Genomic DNA, 19,240 nt, shown 5'->3' on the forward strand with positions numbered 1-19,240 from the left:
TTGGCATGGAAATATAAATCGGTCACAAAGTCGTAAAATCACAATTAGAAAATTAATTTTTGAGGGTACCTCCCCTACGCATAAAGTTGGGTTGAATTTTTTTCTTTCGCTGCAAACCTATGGTGTCGGGTGTCATTGGATAGGTTTTTCGAGACAAATAGGGGTCTACATTACCATTTTTTGACAAGGTAAATATTTTCGGAAAAAATCACACAAAAGAAAAAAAAAAATGTCCCTTCTTGTAATATAAAAAAATATATTTTACTATTGGCCCCCGTGGAACCCGCTGAACATGGCCTGATATGCCCTTGGCCGGTTTTTATGATCATTATTAATTATTACCTTCTTCTTAGGTACTTACTTGTCAATACGATTAGTACAAATATATTTTTTATTTCTATATGTAAGTAAATATTGATTGATTATGCTTTCACTGGAAATCTAATTTAAAACTTTGCCTATTATTTGTACATCCTCGATGAAAGCTGAAGGAGGATACCTCCAAAAAGTTTTTATCGCTTCTTTTTCGTCTGACAGGATGATTAATCTCCTTTCACTCAGGCACTGACAGGAAAATTTCCGTAACTTCACAAAACAATCCGACTTGGAAATATTTTAAAAGTTCAAAGCCTCTATAAGTGGCAAAGTTGTTAAAGTGTCTTGATGTAGGTGTACTTAATTGTAGGTGGCTGATAGTGTGGTATGACAAGTGAAGGCTTTTACTCGTATTTTTTATTCAATTCTTAAAATAACAGGGGCATAGTGATAAATCATAAAACGTTTATTATTGACTAACTATAGGCTTTTAAAAGTGTTTATATCTTGTTTTCCACATACTTAATATTATGTCAGTAACCTAAGTGAAATAATGACCGTCTGTTATAGTTAAATAGAACCCGCAATTATCCTTATTTATACAGCAATAAATACTATTACTCTTTATTTATTACAAAACTTACTGTGTATTACGAGTCTGATTTATTTATCAAAGTTAAAAAAAGACTTAATGACATCATTTGCATGGCTGTTATTACTAAGCACCGGGAGGTCCCCTATTATGTTACTCTAGCCTCAATGAGTAACTTACTGAATTCATTAGGTAAATTACTTAATGCACTTAAATATTAAGCACCTATCAAAACGAAACTATTTGCTGACTATTCTACTAAGTAACATGAATTTAACATCCAGTTCCAGTGGCAGAATATTTAAAGTAAGGCAGCTGAAAGAGACAAGCTTCCCGTATATTGTTCGAAGTAAGAATCGGTAAAGTGAATGTAAGGGGCAAACTACAAAGAATATCTAAAGCTATCTGTCTGTTGGAGCCAAGAACATCTCCTAAGCAGGGATTTATCCGGCTAGCTCCTCTACAACTGAATCTTATGGGATAGCATGCCAATATACTCCACTATTGACTGACTCTAAAATGTAAAACATGTTGAATAAAACAATATCGAGAAAATTTGTGTGAATAATTCATACAATTTTAAACTTTTAGACACGTTACGAGTATGTTGATTTTCGTATGCTCAGGCATTTTTATACAACACTTACCTACACAGTTTTTTTATTACCTCTTTCGGATTGTGGATTTCTGTGGATAATATGCAGTGGTATATATAAAATGTACCTAAATCAAAAAATGTTTAAAGTGGTAAAAGATACTTTCATAAGTTTCTTCTGACAAGGTCGAAATGCAAAATTATAATGTATATTAAGACCTGCGTGTGAAATCCTAAACCAATACCTACTTGTGAAAATTCCAATACCGGTGCCTTGTTTAAAATATTCAAAACCGAAGGCTTAGTTGTCATTCGCCATACTGCCATACACAATATAGCGAAAACAACGTCAACATAACGTTATCTAAACAATAGTTAACACAAACTTAGCATAATAAAATTATGTAAATAGGTAGTACCTAAATGTTGGCTGGACTGTATTAACTTGGAATCAAAAGCAAAAAGAAAAACAATGTCTTGACTAATAATGTGGCAGTCAAAAATGCTGTAAGGTAATCGCTAAACATTATTAGGCACGGCTAATGTTATTGGTCATTTGGTATGAAGTGGACTTTGTTCTTTATTTAACGCAATTGTGACTAAAGGAATGCTACTTAATTGAAAAACAATGGACCAAATTAACAGCATAAACAATGCGATCCCATCACATTGGAACTTATACATAACTTATATCTTAAGTGTATAGATATTTTAAACATACACTAAGTTCCTGCATTCAATATCAATCATCTATCAATTTGATTGAAATTAGAAAGCAGTTTTACATAAATACCAAAAAACAATCATACCCAAACTTATGTAAGTACAAGGAAATACTATGAAGCAGACTATTTTGTCGTATAAGGAAAGATAGAGGAACTAGGAGCCCGCAATCCGACTACTGTTGGAAAATCCGAAGTAAAATCAGAAAATCCCCACTGTAAATAAAGGGGGTGAATAAACGTAGCGACGTTTGCCTGGGACGGATTCCTTTTTCATTGCCACGTCGAGTGATATATTCTCCTCTCCCACTATTGCTTTTTTAAATTGAGCAGGCGTGTAACTTGATTGGGACGCTGATATTTTTAAATACTAAAGTTATTTTTACTTAAAACAATATAAAAATTGGCATAGACGAAACCATTGTAGGATAACAATTAGTCTCATATAAACCAGCACGTACTTACTGATTTTGATGCCTGTCGATTGCTATCAATATTTCCATTTCTAAATATAACTTATAGGCCATATAATAGTGATTTTGATGTTTATTTATTTTTACTCTCCACGATAGTTAAATTATTGGGAGAAAGAGAACATAGGTTCGTTGAGGCTAACAAACTTTATAAAAATATAATTGTTAAGTTTTTAATGCACTTCATTTTTAGTTGGTACAATATACCTACCTGTCCTTTGTAATCTGGGTGCATTCCCTATTGCCTCTTTTTTTACACACTATAAAAAGTTTTATAGAGTCGCTACGCGTATTAACCAGATCCTACTTTTATGACCTTTGTGTATACTGTTCTCAGGAAGCCCCATGAATGTCGGAACAGTGTCTGTTTAATTTATCTACTATCATTTAGTTACGATTGTGTATATTTAATGTAAACAATTCATTTAGTAAGTAACTTAGTAGTTAGGTACACATATTAGGAAGTATTAATAAGTACCTACTTTCTAGTACACATTTATTTTTTGACAAATATAGGTATGTTTAGTATTGTTTATGAAGTGTAGTGTTGTTTGTATTGTGCACGCGATTTGTAAATTGTTATATAGGTACAATCTGCGAGTGAATCTGGTAGTCACATTTTCCGCATAGTCGCACACTCATATATTCTCTTGGATCTTCGTCTTCGCTAATGGCACCGACAAATGGTAAGCAAACGCTATCATTCGATCAGCTAATGATATTCACCTCCTCGGAAAACCGTTTCCTTTATCCATACACGCCGTGCGTTTGCCGAAATTTAGCGAGAAATCCGCGTTGCGACTTGCGAGAGGGCGTTGCCATGACAACGAGACGGAGGCTCATGTGGGCTCCAAAACTTTAAATTGTATTACCAGTGCCTTCAAACGCAAATATCTTCCATGTTAGCTCTATCAATCTTTCATAGAATCAGAGACATTATTTGATTTCCCGAGAAAGCGAAAGGAGTCGTGGTGTCACAAGGAATTCAAGTTCGTTGGGTATGATGGATTTCTGTTTGAAGATAGGTAGTTGCAACTTTAAGTATACATTTTTTTTAATTCTCGCTTTTTTAATTAATATACTATGTCGTGATTTAGAAGAAAATTATGTTTTAGAAAAAAAGTATGTATTCATATTGAATAGATTTCAGAGCGGGAAAGTAGTTACTTTCTATTTCTGTACAAGTTTATAGCGGTTTGTATTCAATTTAGTTTCAGTTAGAATAATTAACAATGTTGTATTAAGTTGCACATCCAAAACACGGAGGAAATCAAATCGATTTTCTGTTCTTTCCTGAACCATATAATTACATCAAAACCTCGTAAGTGAATAGCAAATGCAATTCTATTTAAATCATACCAAGCCGGATAAAAATGAATACAAAGCAAGCGACTTTTCAAAAAATTACATCACATAATTGAATCAGTTTGTCAGGAGAGACCCTTTTTAATCTCAACGAAATGGGATTACGCCAGTTCGCTACTGAGGGAAATTTCGATGGAGCGGAGGATATGAGAGAGGCGAAAATAAGTATATCTCTTAGAGATACGATACCGAGTGGAGAGGCGCTGGGAGCCCGTATAAACAGGGCCATTACTATCAAAACTATGGGTCATAGATTGCGTTAACGTGCTTTATGTAGCGTTTCTGGCAAATAAATGTACGGGTGTTGTCGAAGAGACGGGAAAACAATCATTTCCTTCGTGCAAGTTGATATGAGTAAACAAAAACATTTGTTATACAGTGAGTAAATCTAATACGGGCGATAAATTAAATCGGACATAGTATTCATTAGTCTAATCATGATGTAAAAGTTTTTTTTGAGTTGCAGTTCATTACGACCCCATAATTAATTTTTTTTAAATTTCTCAGCAGCAATGTACTGTAAACATGGTTGCGGTACCGAAATGTCAAATGTTCATTAGCAGTACAACAATAGCATTTACAAACTTACCTATCTGGGGGAACATTCACAATACATGTTAGCATTACACTGCGTTTAATGTTTTGTAGTTATTTTGGTAGATAAAAGTACTACTAGGCGTGTTAAAAGATATTAAAATCTTATTTATTTATCATGTTTATCAACAAGAAACTGACTTCATTTTAATCAGTCACGATGACAGCACTTGACGTGATTATTTCTAATCTGAGCAATAGACAAGCACCTTTGATAGCACACCCTTTTTGAAAATTCATCTAATATCAGTATTTCATAAGTGATTATTGTGTATTCATTTCGTATTTAATTTGCCTGATTTTTTATACCAGGATGGCGGAAAATAAGCATACGGCCCGCCTAATAGTAGTTGTACAGTTATTACCAAAATTATTTCGAGCATTAACTAAACCGTCTAAACACCACAAAACTTGGTTGTTACATTGTGTGAAAACGTGGCAAACTCTTTGGTGGAATTGCAAGTTTCTTATTTTATTTCAACTCTGATTTGACAATGTCAGTCGTTCGATTCAAAAGTAATCGTATGTTATTAAAATGCCTCTTTTAACAACTTTTACTGTTCCTGAATTAATGGACATGATTTTAATTTACGGTGAAACACTACAAAATGGTCATCGAGCGCTAGCTGTGTACAGAGAGCGATTCCCTCATCGGGTTGTACCAAGAAACGCTCGAGTAATTGTAAATGCGATACAGCGAGCTCGCGAAGGATTGCCCGTAACTGGAAGGGTGGAGGGGGCAAAACTAAATTCAGGTTTCTCAGAATTTGTATCGTTGTAAATTGTGTTTTTGTAGTTTTCTTTTTTAGTTGGTTTTCTTTGGTAAGTATTTCAGCAACTTCAGTACATTTCAGTTGTAATTTCAATGGGTCGTTATTAAAATGATTGCTTTAATAAGATTTTTTGATGTAATTTGATTTTAAACTAGGTAGTAATTTCGTCCGATAAAAAACATCATACTTATTTATTATTTACCCACTCATGACAGTTAATGACATTACATACGCAATAGGAGTTTTTGAAAGTAACTGTCGACGAGCGTTTAACGTGAGTGTGTTTGCATTACATTGCGGGCTGAATTATTTTGTATGGACAAAATTATTGTTGCAACTTTAAGTAAATGTTATCTAATTACCTTTACTTTGTCCTATACTAACCACCGTTAAGAGATTCGCCCGTATTAGATTTACTCACTGTATACCTGACGGGGAGTTGAAAGGTTATAATATCCACACAGTGGTTTTGCCTTTTCCAAAAACTTATAGCACCATATTATCTTAGGTTCTAATGTTTCATGGTCATTGCTACATATTATATTCTTGACAATTTTATTGTGCCAATGGCAGTAGCCACTATTAAGCGGGCTGTATATTAGATTGATGCAGCCTGCTTCAAATATACGAGTATATCTGTGTGCGTCCCTACTCTAAATTCAGAATATCCGTATAATTTGCTAATACAATCATTATTTCGGAACAATTGCCTAATTTACATCCAGTAACGTCACAGTGCATCTCTTTGTTCATTCATTCCCGCATAATATAGGGCGGTAGCGGTAATTGATCCTTGCTCTACGACCGGCCGGGTAACGCGGGGATAATTGCTGCGTGCAAATCGATAGACGGATATCCGGGTAGGCGCCTAATTGCCCGGCTCGCCGTGGATGTGAACGTACGACTGAATTAGTTCGATGGAATTTGGCTTTCAATGTTTTTTTATGTATTTAGGATGCAAACGTTTATTGTCAATAACATTGGGGATTGCGGGTAATAATTAGGATGAAACGCTAATTATTCTTCATCCTCTTACTCGCGTCGTTGTCCCGACATTTTGCCACGGCTCATGGTCCGCCTGACAACTAATCCCAAGAAATAAACGCTAGTTATTATGTAAAAATGACAACGGAGTGAAATTACGAATAAGTAGGTATACTAAACTGCAATTGTGCTTAACCCATACAAGTCTTGGGTACAATTACGAATAGAAAAATCCCGATTGCGTTAAAATAGCGGCAGGGTGAAATCACTGCAGGTGTGTGGCATCCATATTGTATGAGAATCACGAATAGGAAGAATCGGGATTGTGTAATTCATCGCATAATTCGTTCTAAAGTGTTATAACAAAGTTTCGGTGGTGCAGTTCAACCCAGACTTTGTTCGTCGTTTCTACCAGAAAAGTTACCTGTCTAGCGTAAATGCTCCAATGTTAGACACTGCCTGAATTTTAATAACAAAACTTCCGTGAAACGGGTCACTCGCGTATTTTTAAGTCGAAGATACATAGACAGACATGCATGAATGGGACTACTTCTGTACGGAGAAGCGGTCCTCCACTTTAATATTAAGCCTCTAAGTATCTTGAAAGGGCAATAAATTTCACACCAAATCCTTCAACTACACAAATAATTCGCAAAATTATGCAGGGCGCAATCAAACTGCGTAACCTATCTGCCGAGTTTGGCCTACTATTAGCTATTAGGCAAGCTCCGTGCAGAGAAGTTGTTAACAAACTTAAAGCGATAATATATACCCGCACGCGGTCTTATTTGCATAGCGATTTACTGGGCTCCTCTATGCTTTACAAGCCAAATAGCAGTTAATGCTAAACTGACTCTGTGCAGACGTAATTTATTGCAGTTTCTAATATTAGATGCTATAGATATTGTTCTGTTCATACGTGAGCAAGATCAATATTTGAAGTTACTATTGGACTTAATGAATAACATTATTAATCTAAACACGATATATATAGGTAGGTACTACAATTTTCCCAGCAGCTTTCACCAGATTTAGGGTTATTTTTTTTTCTTTCTTAAAGTGCAGGTTCTTCCTTATAATAATATCTTCATTACGCACAAGTATAACACCACAACAGTTTTCTAAGTTAACGCATCAGTACAACTTTTCCCCTCTTGTTTTGAGCCTGTCAGAGCCACCCGGCTCTTAGGAAAGGTATTATTACTCTTTTAAGCTATAACGTTGTTTCTAAAATATTATATTTGTTCTTAAATAAATACGTCCAGAAAAGTGTGTTCATATTTGAGTGTTTTATTATTTCTGCTACAATATTGCAATTGAGATAGGTCAGAGTATGGTCAGAGATAACAATAACACTCTGTATATTAGGTATAAATATGGAGTATCGGGAGGCTTGGCGAACTTTCATCATTTACAGGAGCATCTGGAGGTTTGGAAGCATCATTCATTACAATTTCGTGGTATATAAACTCGGAAACCCTTATCATCAGTCCGAATCACTGGTTTTAAACACACCTGAAATCAAAATAACGTACGATTGACCAAATTATTAAATCGGATTAAGAGCCAATAGGTTAGAACACGAGCACGACCTGTTGCAGTTACCAGCAGAATGATGGCTGCCGACTGCCAACATGATTTTATGAATACATGTACCCTTCATTTTCAAAACTGTTAACATTCAACCGTTCAAGAATCAACCGAGAATCGAGACTAAATTAAAATATGTATTATACGAATCTTGGACCAAGTCAATACCCTGTGATCCCATTGCTTCAGCCGACGAGTTAGGAGTGCGCTAAAAGCATGTTGTCACCTTCAATTCTGGTTCCAGTCTCAACGCCACGGCGGCGGTGATACAATTTGCCATTCTATGAAATATTAGAAAGACGTACGAGTATATTTAAGTTACATGTGCTTGGTAAAGTGATTTAGGTGATTTTGGATATATATGACTGCCGTCCTGAATATTAATTTTAGGAGCAAGGGTATTTTTGTATGAATCTAAAACAGAAGAAAGTGAATGGGTATTTCGTATATTATACGTATACCTACGTTTGTATGAATTATAATAGTTTGTCATGATCATGAATAAATGAAATGATACTACAAGACTTAAATTCGGAAGTATGATACGTAATAAAAAACTATCACAATTATAATGTTAACTTATAAATTTTAATAGCATAGTATACAGGTTGGTGTAGGACTAGATGAGCTTGAGGTTTCGAGTACAGGTTGTAGTATACCATGATCCTTTGAAATATAATAAAAAAATCTTACAAAGTTGTGTTGTATTGTTTAGAAAAAGTTTGCTAAAAGGGTATTAGTACTGCCAATTCATTTTTAATAAGAAATCCTTTTATTCGAGGGAAAAGTTACAAGTTTTATAGAATGCTTCATCGACATAGGTAGCGATATTTTTAAGTAGTGTTTAAGTGTTTCAAAATCTAATTACTTTTCATCCGTAACTGTTACCTAATGGATCCTCTTTCCAATGTTTCCATTGAAATTACAAAAAAGTAATAAAAACCAAGGAATACCAAACAGGTCAAAAACACTTATTATATTGTAGAATTTGATTAACTTAGCGCAACAAATTCTAAACGGCATGCAATTTCGAAATCAACCAATGCGTTGCTCGCTCGGCTAACATCGATCATGTTAAAGGAAAGTTGTATGTTGAATAGCAAAAGTAGACTAGGGATTACGGTCGATCCTGCTGGTGATACAGGGAAAGGCAAATGCATGCTGTACGGATATGATGGTCGTTCTTGTCTACGTGACAGCGTGATAAAACGGTGTCCGTCACGTTCTAATCCACGGTGTTAAAAAGTGACAGTTATTTTAACACGTGGATAAAGATGGATTATAAAGCCATCCATAATACGCCGGCGGGTGTATTTATATTTGATACACATGTAACTAATATTATACACTGAGAGAAAAGTACAACAAAAATACACTTAGAATTACAAAAATAAACTTAATCCGGGGACAAGGAGAGTTAACTAATAGGAACAAATTGACTTTTGCAATTTCTATTAGTTCTTGCAATTTCTATTATCTGTTTGTTGAAATTATATTTGGGATTACTGAGCTGTTTGTAGAAATAAATAAACTTTACAGAAATAGTGAAACGTCCATAATTATTACTAAAACTTCATTTTTTCCCCCAGTACAGAACTGTTTTTTAGTTCCTGGTGATGTTTTTTCTCTCAGTGTAGTATTTACCCGGATTCCCTAAAAATTAAACCGGCAGTAGACAGATTATGTAACCTGTGAAGTGTCTTTTCGACCGTTTTAATGTTTACGAGTACGTTATACGTACCTACGTTGTATGTTATACGTACCTCACATACAATTAATTACAATGCCAGAAAATAAATTAAAACACAATTGTACTACTGCTTAAATTATAACTTATACGCAATTTTCCTGAAGACACCTCAGTCAATATGAAGAGAAATAAAAACTGCAATTCCGAAACCATAAAATGGTTTAAACGGATGTGAAATTGTGAACACGGGTCGACATAACGGGTGAAATTGTGGACAGTTATACACTTCGATCGCAAAGCCCGTTGACAGCTTGGTAGGAGATCCAAGAGCCAAGCTGTCCCGACATTATACCGAAGATATCCCGGACATCAGTCTGTACGAGATTAGGATGGCCCTGAAGCAGCTTAAGAACAACAAGGCGCCGGGCAAAGACGGAATCACTTCAGAGCTTCTGAGAGCGGGTGGAACACCGGTACTTAAAGTCCTCCAGAAGCTCTTTAATTCCGTCTTGTCCGAGGACATAACGCCTGAAACATGGAATAGAGGCGAGGTGGTGCTGTTCTTCAAAAAAGGTGATAACAACCTATTGAAGAACTACAGACCCATCACGCTTCTGAGCCATGTCTATAAGCTGTTTTCAAGGGTCATCACGAACCGTCTCGAACACAGACTTGATGACTTCCAGCCTCCCGAACAAGCCGGTTTCCGAAAAGGCTATAGTACCATAGACCACATCCATACGCTGCGGCAAGTTATACAGAAGACCGAAGAGTATAACTTGCCATTATGCTTAGCGTTTGTGGACTATGAGAAAGCCTTCGATTCGGTGGAAACATGGGCGGTGCTTGAGTCTCTTCAGCGATGCCATATTGACTATCGGTACATCGAAGTGTTGAAGTGTTTGTATAGTAACGCCACCATGTCGGTCCGAGTACAGGAGCAGAGCACGAGGGCGATTCCATTGCGAAGAGGCGTAAGGCAGGGAGACATTATCTCTCCGAAACTGTTTACTGCCGTAATGGAAGACGCCTTCAAGCTCCTGGAATGGGAAGGACTTGGCATCAACATCAACGGCGAATACATCACTCACCTTCGGTTTGCCGACGATATCGTAGTCATGGCAAAGTCGATGGAGGAACTCAGCATGATGCTCGATGACCTCAACCGAGTTTCACAACGGGTGGGCTTGAAAATGAACATGGACAAGACGAAACTTATGTCAAATGCCAATGTTGTGCCCATCCCAGTCTCTGTTGGGAACTCGGTACTCGAAGTTGTTGACTCGTACATCTACCTAGGACAAGTAGTCCAATTAGGTAGGTCCAACTTCGAGAAAGAGGTCAACCGCCGAATCCAACTCGGTTGGGCAGCGTTCGGGAAACTACGTAATGTCTTTTCGTCCGACATACCTCAGTGCCTCAAGACGAAAGTCTTTAATCAATGTGTGTTACCAGTGATGACTTACGGCTCCGAAACGTGGTCTTTCACTATCGGTCTCATCTCAAAACTCAAAGTCGCTCAACGAGCTATGGAGAGGGCTATGCTCGGAGTTTCTCTACGTGATCGAATCAGAAATGAGGAGATCCGTAGACGAACTAAAGTCACCGACATAGCCCACCGGATTAGCAAGCTGAAGTGGCAATGGGCAGGCCACATTGCACGCAGAGAAGATGGCCGATGGGGTCGAAAAGTGCTCGAGTGGAGACCACGGACTAGCAAGCGCAGCGTTGGACGTCCACCCACAAGATGGACAGACGATCTTGTTAAGGTCGCCGGAAGACGCTGGATGCGGGTCGCTTCCAACCGGCACGTATGGAGGTCCAAGGGGGAGGCCTATGTTCAGCAGTGGACGTCTTATGGCTGAGATGATGATGATGATGATGAAATTGTGAATCAAAAAGACAATTTGCATAAATTTAATACAAATACATTATTATTTGAAATATCAGTAGTTCAAATCTACCTGTAACTGATTGTGGTGTTGGAATTTATTGGACGTGTAATCAATTTTCATTAGAGCATTGGCATAATTCGTGATTGTGACACAGGATTTCGAGCGTGTGAATTAGTTTATGTTGGATTACATTTTCTGCCCTATCAGTATTACTTGTATTACAGGCATAGTAATATGAATTAAATTAAATTTAGCTCAAACTTTTGAGAAAATTGAAATAGGTAAATTATCAATAGCACTTGTTTTGTCGTGTCCTTGAATCAGTAGGAAATGTTATGCATAGCATGTTAGATGTTGCAAATCAAAATATTGAATGATATAAGTCAGTGTTTTTCAAACTTTATGGTGTCACGGCCCTTTATGGCCACGAAATTTTTTTCGCGACCCCCAAACCCCATTTCTACGTTTTTATATCTATATAGAGTCTGTGCGGAAAGAGAACACGGGGCCGATTTTTGAAATTCGACTGCTCGATTTCGTGTATTTCGCGCAATAATATTTCCACTACTAGGCATTTAAATTCTACTAATAGAATTGAAAAAGAGTGGCCAGTACCACTAGATTCCCAATTTCTATCGCTCATATTTTAAAAATTATATAATTATTATTTCGCCGTTTTCCATGAAATTCAAAAATCGATGAAATGAAATGTATGGGGTCCCATACATTCTACGACCTCTTTTGCTCACAGTCCATCAATGGTCGATATCAAAATAAAAAAAACCGGCCAAGTGCGAGTCGGACTGGCAAAAAAATCAAAATTCATCATCTGTGAAAATCATCTATCACGGTTCATGAGATCCAAAAAAGCGTTTTGTGAAATTAATTCCCAGCAAGCTCCACATCATTTTAATACCTTCATTTGGTCCTAAATGCGAATAATCTGAGTTTGCTCCATCCCAGGAGGTGTGGATAAATTTTGAAAGCCTTGACATTTTACCTTGGATTGACAAAACCACTCGAAATAGAGGAACCCACCGTCAAAATTAATGTCACTAACAGCAAACTAACAGCAAGGTTGTTGGGGATCAGACACTGGTAAAATATTTCGGATTTAACAAGATTTTACCAAAAAAAAAACAAATTCAAAGTGGCAACCACTTTTTACAATGTTTGACTAGGTACTAATTCACGATTTCAGATATCGATTTTTACCATAATTAGAGCCAATTTTCCGTCGGACAAAAAACTGAAAAAGAGCAGAAATTTCTCCGCAACTCCTGGAATGGAGCAAACTCGGATTACACTAATTTAGAACCAAATGAAGGTATTTAGACGATTTCCAGCTTGCTGGTAATTAATTCCTGGAAAAAATCTAATTTGACTGGTCTAACAGATCTTAACTTATTTAACTGTTTAAAAAATACAGTTTACCTATCTAATAATGTTTTGTTTTATTGATACGTTATACTGTACGTTAACGACCGTTAAATCTGAAAGGATTGGATTATTTTTAAGTTAAAAAAATGAAATCTGCTTTCCATAAGTTTCTTTCAGGACTGAGTTTCGCGACCCCCCTGGACATGTGCCGCGACCCCCCCGGGGGTCGCGACCCACACTTTGAAAAACACTGATATAAGTGAATGTAAAAATATTGTTATTTTAATGCAGAAATGAATGAAATATTTCTTGTGAGCAGGTAGTGTTGGTATCTCTTTTATTTATGTTAGGCCCTGTGCCAATGATCATTTTGTCTCTTAGAACATGAGTTAAGTAGGTACTTGCGTTTGTTGTTATATGTATATGTAATTCATATCTCGAAATTATGATTAATCATTTTTCCCTAATTAATTTTCACAAAACAAAGCTTTCCAAACCAACAATAAACAGACAATCTAAAGACTAAACGCGAGGCGGAATTAGATAGGTACCTTTGTCGAATGAAATTTCTGTATTACTCGGAAGGGTTGCATGCACCGAGGCAGACAATGGGATACCTTCGGAAATAGCCAGCCGTTTTCTATTTTATGCGGGGTTCGAAGGGTCCGTTAGTCTGAATCCATTCCGAGTGTTCCGGAAGAATGTTCCAAACAATCCTGCCCTACCCCTTTATTGGACTTAGGGATTAGGAAAGGACTGTTTGAGTAAGCAGTTTTTTGTTTATTTCTAAATTTATTTCTTGTCTAAATTAATGAATACAGCATGTTAAAAAATGCAGCTTTGTTTGAAGTTGATAAATGTTCCTCATGACGCGCTATTAGGTATTATTTGTCACAGCTTGGGTACTGTGACACCAGTCATCCCAATAAAATGTGTAACCAATTTTGCGTTTAAGGTTATACATTGCATTAATTCACATGCACAATTAAATAAATAACGACGGTTCCATCAAACTTTGCTAGGCGATGTGTAAAAGCCGTTGAAGTATCATAGCTGGTTTGATAAAGGACCCTCGTCGTGATAACGAGCGCACTCGACGGTGAACATATTCGGAAGCCCCGGCCTAATGCGCTCATTTATTTGACGAACCTCATAAAACTTTGCGTCCTACAATAGAGGGATTGATGATATGTTCTCACCTGGGTACTTTGCTGTTTTTGTTAATATAAGTTTGATATTTATTACACGCGCTTTACTTATCTAACGATTTGAGCAATGCAGGTACTTAAGTATTATTTGGGAAAAATTGTAAGACTTAATTTAAAAAGTCAGTTTGTGTACAATTAGTTTTATCGATTGAATTAGTAGGTAATATGTATATGGCGTTTTTACTCTCTACAAAAATGTATGTACAAAGGTATTTCAAAGCAACCGCTATCGCACCAATTTTAACTGCCATTCGCACAACCGCGAAAAAGGTAAACGACAATTTTGACCGGGGCTGCAACAACATTTGCAAAAAAGTGTTTGTCAAGATAACGCACAGGACAAAATGTTGGGGCGTCCTCGGCCCTTATCTCATCAGGGATCGAAGAGGGTATTACTCCTTTAGAATCTTTGTTACAATATTTCAAACCAGGCGGTTTCAACCAGCGATCGAGATAAAAAAGTAACTGTAAGATTTTGTTTTAATAATTGAGCACCGAATTTCAGTTTCGAAATTACGTAGGTACCTACTTACATAAGAAAAGGTAAAGTATAGTATTTACCAAATTTCTTAGTTATCAGAAGTTGAAGACTTGGATTTAAACATCTAGGTATCTTTGAATAAAATCTTTCTGAATTGAATCTTTTTAAATTCGATCTAGGTATCTATTAAATATATGAATGCACCCCAGTAACTTTAAGTAAATGACAAAGGAACAATGCACACGATTCCGAAGCTCCGTAAAGATAAGCAGCGCGATTTGTGCAGTAATTTGTTACTCATTGTGCACACTGCCACGTCCGATAGCAGGCAGCCAAATCTTAGCAAGCGCACGATCGATGGGGAACGAGATTGACTTTGCTTTGTTGACTTGTGGCACATTTATCGACATCCATGATAAGAACTATTTATGATATGACTTTGAGTAGGTAACGAAGAGCGTTTTGACAAAACTGTTATAGTATTTAGGTATTTGATAGTAGTTGTTAAATATATTTTTTATTTATGTTCTGTAAGTGTACCTATACCTATCCGATCTTATTTTTAATCCATGATATATTTGCGGCGATCTTAATATTATTGAAATGTTTAAGCAATTGTTCTGGCAGAAGTCTCGCAATTTAATACATAATATTAAGTACATAATATTTTTACTCATAACTAGTCACGTGCGTGCGTGATCCAAACTAACTTCATTTTGAAAACAACCAGGTAACATGAATGCAAATTAATTAGATCTAACAAAAATTAAAAGGAGCGAGGAAAATTGCTAACTAGACTCAGTCACTTATAACGAGAAACTTCCTTAGAAATTTGAACTAGCCGCAATTTATGTTCAATTATCACATAATTGCTCAAAGAATTTCCTTATTACTGCGGAAATATAACTTCAAAAGATAAATGTGCCGTTCACACATGCCACTTCCTCAACTATTTATCATGAAAATTTGTCGTGTTTAACTAAATCTCCCTTTGGCTTTATCCCAATAGTGTCAACTGGTAACAGACAGCGCACGTGGCGGGGTTTAGCGGGTGCTCCATTTAGCCCCGGCCTCTTCGCATCAAGAGATTTTTCACGATTAATTTCGATAGTAAGCACTGTCACTTCCATTTGTTGGCAGACACCCTTAACAAAAATAGGGATTAGTGCCTAAGCTCCCTCGGATATCGGTGTCTAATTTCCTGTTTGTTTGTCGAGGGACTTTGTTTATGTTTTCTCAAGTAGAAAAAGCTGGAGTGGTTTATAATGAAAGGGCATAAGTAGGACTTTGATAACGGACCCACAATTAGTTAAAGATGTCGGTATCAGAGTTGTTTAATGAGCTCCACATGCAGACTTGCCAAGCTAAATAAAGCGATACAGATAATTATTAAACAGAGCGCTATGCAGAAGAAAATAATCCAGCGTCTAGAGTTATACTCTTGTTACGGCAGATAAAGCAAGAAACATCGTCTAAAGATAAAGGAGTGATAATCTTGAAATAACGCGTATATCTCAGTAATGACCATTACCGTGCGTGCTTTTATCTCGCGTCGAAAGCGAAGCTTCTTTTTCGACTTCTTTTACATTATTAATGCATCCTTTTTATCGGTTTCGTGTCTAATTGATTTGTCGCTCGCAGCCGTCTGTTTCTTGCCTCTCAATTACGTGCGGACTCGTGTCTCGTATCGCGAAATGTCCGCCATTTTATTTATGGTCGGCCAATTGATTGAATTAGTGGCCCCTCAGGCGCTGGCCCGATACTGACTTGTTTCATACAAATGAGAATTTATTCTGCTAGCGCCGATCGTTCATCTCGTTGGCTTTTTATGGCGGCTAAAAAGTTTCACGGTGCAGAAAATGTTTGATCGCAGTCTATAAACTTTACGGATCAGCGAGGTCTTTGATTCAATTTTGAGATTTTATTTGATTTACGTGCTTTGTATTTTAAAATGCAAGTAAATTGTGACCACTTAAAAAAACCGACCAAGAAAATGTCGGGCCATGCTCAGTGTTGGGCTTGGTAGTTACCCGTCCATCATAATAGGACGAACGGAACGGGTAATACAATAATAAAATTACGATAATTTACACTTTACAGCCATTCAACCTATACACGGGGTTATAATACATGGGTAACATAATGTTAATAACCACGATAAGTATTTTGTACAAAACACCTTCGAATTCTCTTGTATCAAGGAAACATTTTTTTAACATCACTGTAAATACAATTTACTGTTTCAGGTATTAAATGAATTGTTAGATGTGATTCCTGCGCGTGAAACTTTAAAAAGTGAATCTCAAATGGCTGCTATTTCTGTAATTTAAACGACTGCCAATACATAACTCACATTGCAAAGGTACCGACTACCGACTGTCTGGGCACGCGTCCGTGATGTGTATCGTCGTTCGCTTCACCTGACACCACGGTCCGAGCATCTTACGTGCGCTGCATTCTAGACCAAACCGACTAAATAAATCCTGGCTTTATAAAGTAAAATACGTAGTATTAAAGATTGTAGAAGTCCTTTTGCCAATTTTATTCTTGCTTTGATTTCGATTGAAACAGACATACAGACATATGTCTCTATGTCTGTATGTTCGCGATAAACTCAAAAACTTCTTAACGGATTTTCATGCGGTTTTCATTTATCAATATAGAGTTATTCTTGAGGAAGGTTTAAAATGTATAATTTGTAAATGGTCTACCCCTGCGAAGCCTGAGCGGCTCCCTAGTTTAATAATGCTTATTTATTGAAAATTGATTGCTGATTAAAAAAAGTTCTCTAATTATTAAATTAAAATAAAATGACCACGATCTCATCTGTACGGATATGATGGTAGTATTTGTCTACGTGACAGCGTGATAAAACGGTGTCCGTCTCTTTCTATCCCGCAGAGTTAAAAAGTGACAGTTGTTTTATCACGTGGATAAATGTGGATAAAGCGATCCATAATAGGCTTGCTGATCTCAATCTTAATCTCAATTTTAAGAATCAACGTTTAAAAAGTGGAATTATAATGAAGAACTTTTAAGAAATTAACATTAATAGTTTTACCATTCTATTGAACCTAAAATAAGTATCTACATACTGCCCACAACTTAAACTAAGATGTCAAGTTAATGCTAGTAATCCCGAAATAATCTGGGCCAATGAATACTTTAGTAGAATGGAGTTAATGAAGGAAACTTCCTTTGTCCGGACTGATAGGTTGATTACGAGCACCCGGGGGATATCGCTAGATTACGTGGGGTTGAATGAGGTTGATATGAATGATGAATTTCAGTTTTGATGGACGCAGGATTAAAGTTTAGGCGCGCTTGACATTGTTTTTGACAGGTGCCACGGCCGTTTCACGACGTGACCGCGAAATAATCCCTGTTTGCCAATTCAATTTGGATTGGTAAATATTCTCGCAACGAGAAAATTTAGGCGAAAAATACATGTATCGTGTACAATATCTACAGTTCGTGTAAGCAAACAGTGACTAGGTACTTGTTTATTGTTATCAGAAAAAGAAAACTCATTATATTTCACAATAACCCATAGTACAAGCTTTACTTAGTTTGGGGCTACGGTGATCTGTGTAAGATTGCATAAAAAATTAAAAAAAAATTATATAAAATAAAAAGAAAGCTAATAACGATTAGGTAACGATAACAGGCATTATTGTTGTTAAAACTAAAACTTACAGCAATGCAAGGATAGTGCCGATATGAAATTTAGAGGCCAATTCAAACTTAGGCACCTGACATCAAAATCAAAACCTATCATTTTTTTAATTGGCAAATTCAGCTATTTGTCACCTATGCATTAAATCCTTAGCACTGCTTTGAAAGCTCAACTTTTATTGATTTATAAGTAAAACGCCTACGACGTCGACCCCTCTCATCGTATGGGAAAGCAGTCACGCAACGCGCATATGAATTGTGAACAGTATCCTACTACCTAGTCAGTCCGGTGTGTAAATAATCCATTTTATTTTGTATACAATTATAAAAACACTACACATAACCACCAGTAAAATATAAAAAAAACTGCTTGCCATTGCTGTTTTCGATCCAAAAAAGAAAACAACATACCAGGAAACCTGGGGCAATGGATACCAGGGATCTTATGATCAGGTACACTAGGCAACCGGCCGGTAAAGATTATCCTTTTATAAGGTTGTCGCCATTAATCCCCATGAAACTATTTATTAAAAACTTTATTTTTATTGTTAACAATGCAATGAATTCCCCATGTGTGCAATCTGTGTTAATCCGTCCCCAGCCAAAGTCCTCATCAAAAAATTGTGTCACCCATTTTCCAAGCAACAATTTCGTTGAACGTGAAAATAGAGCATTGTACGTTGCACGTCTCCTTTGTGTCACGGCGCACCCCCAGCTTCATCTAGCCTGTGTAAATATTTCAGTGCTTGTTAGGTAACTAGGCACGTGACTTGCATGTCTATACGCTGTCAATTGACACGTACCACCAGACACGTGGACGGAATTGTTCTACGATATTAATCTGGAGCTTGCGGTTGGGTTGAGATGGTTAAATGTGTGCGTAGGCTTACTCCGTTTGCTGAACGGTT

The sequence above is a fragment of the Cydia fagiglandana genome, chromosome 2 (genome assembly GCF_963556715.1).
Source record: "Cydia fagiglandana chromosome 2, ilCydFagi1.1, whole genome shotgun sequence".
NCBI classification, from domain to species: Eukaryota; Metazoa; Arthropoda; class Insecta; order Lepidoptera; family Tortricidae; genus Cydia; species Cydia fagiglandana.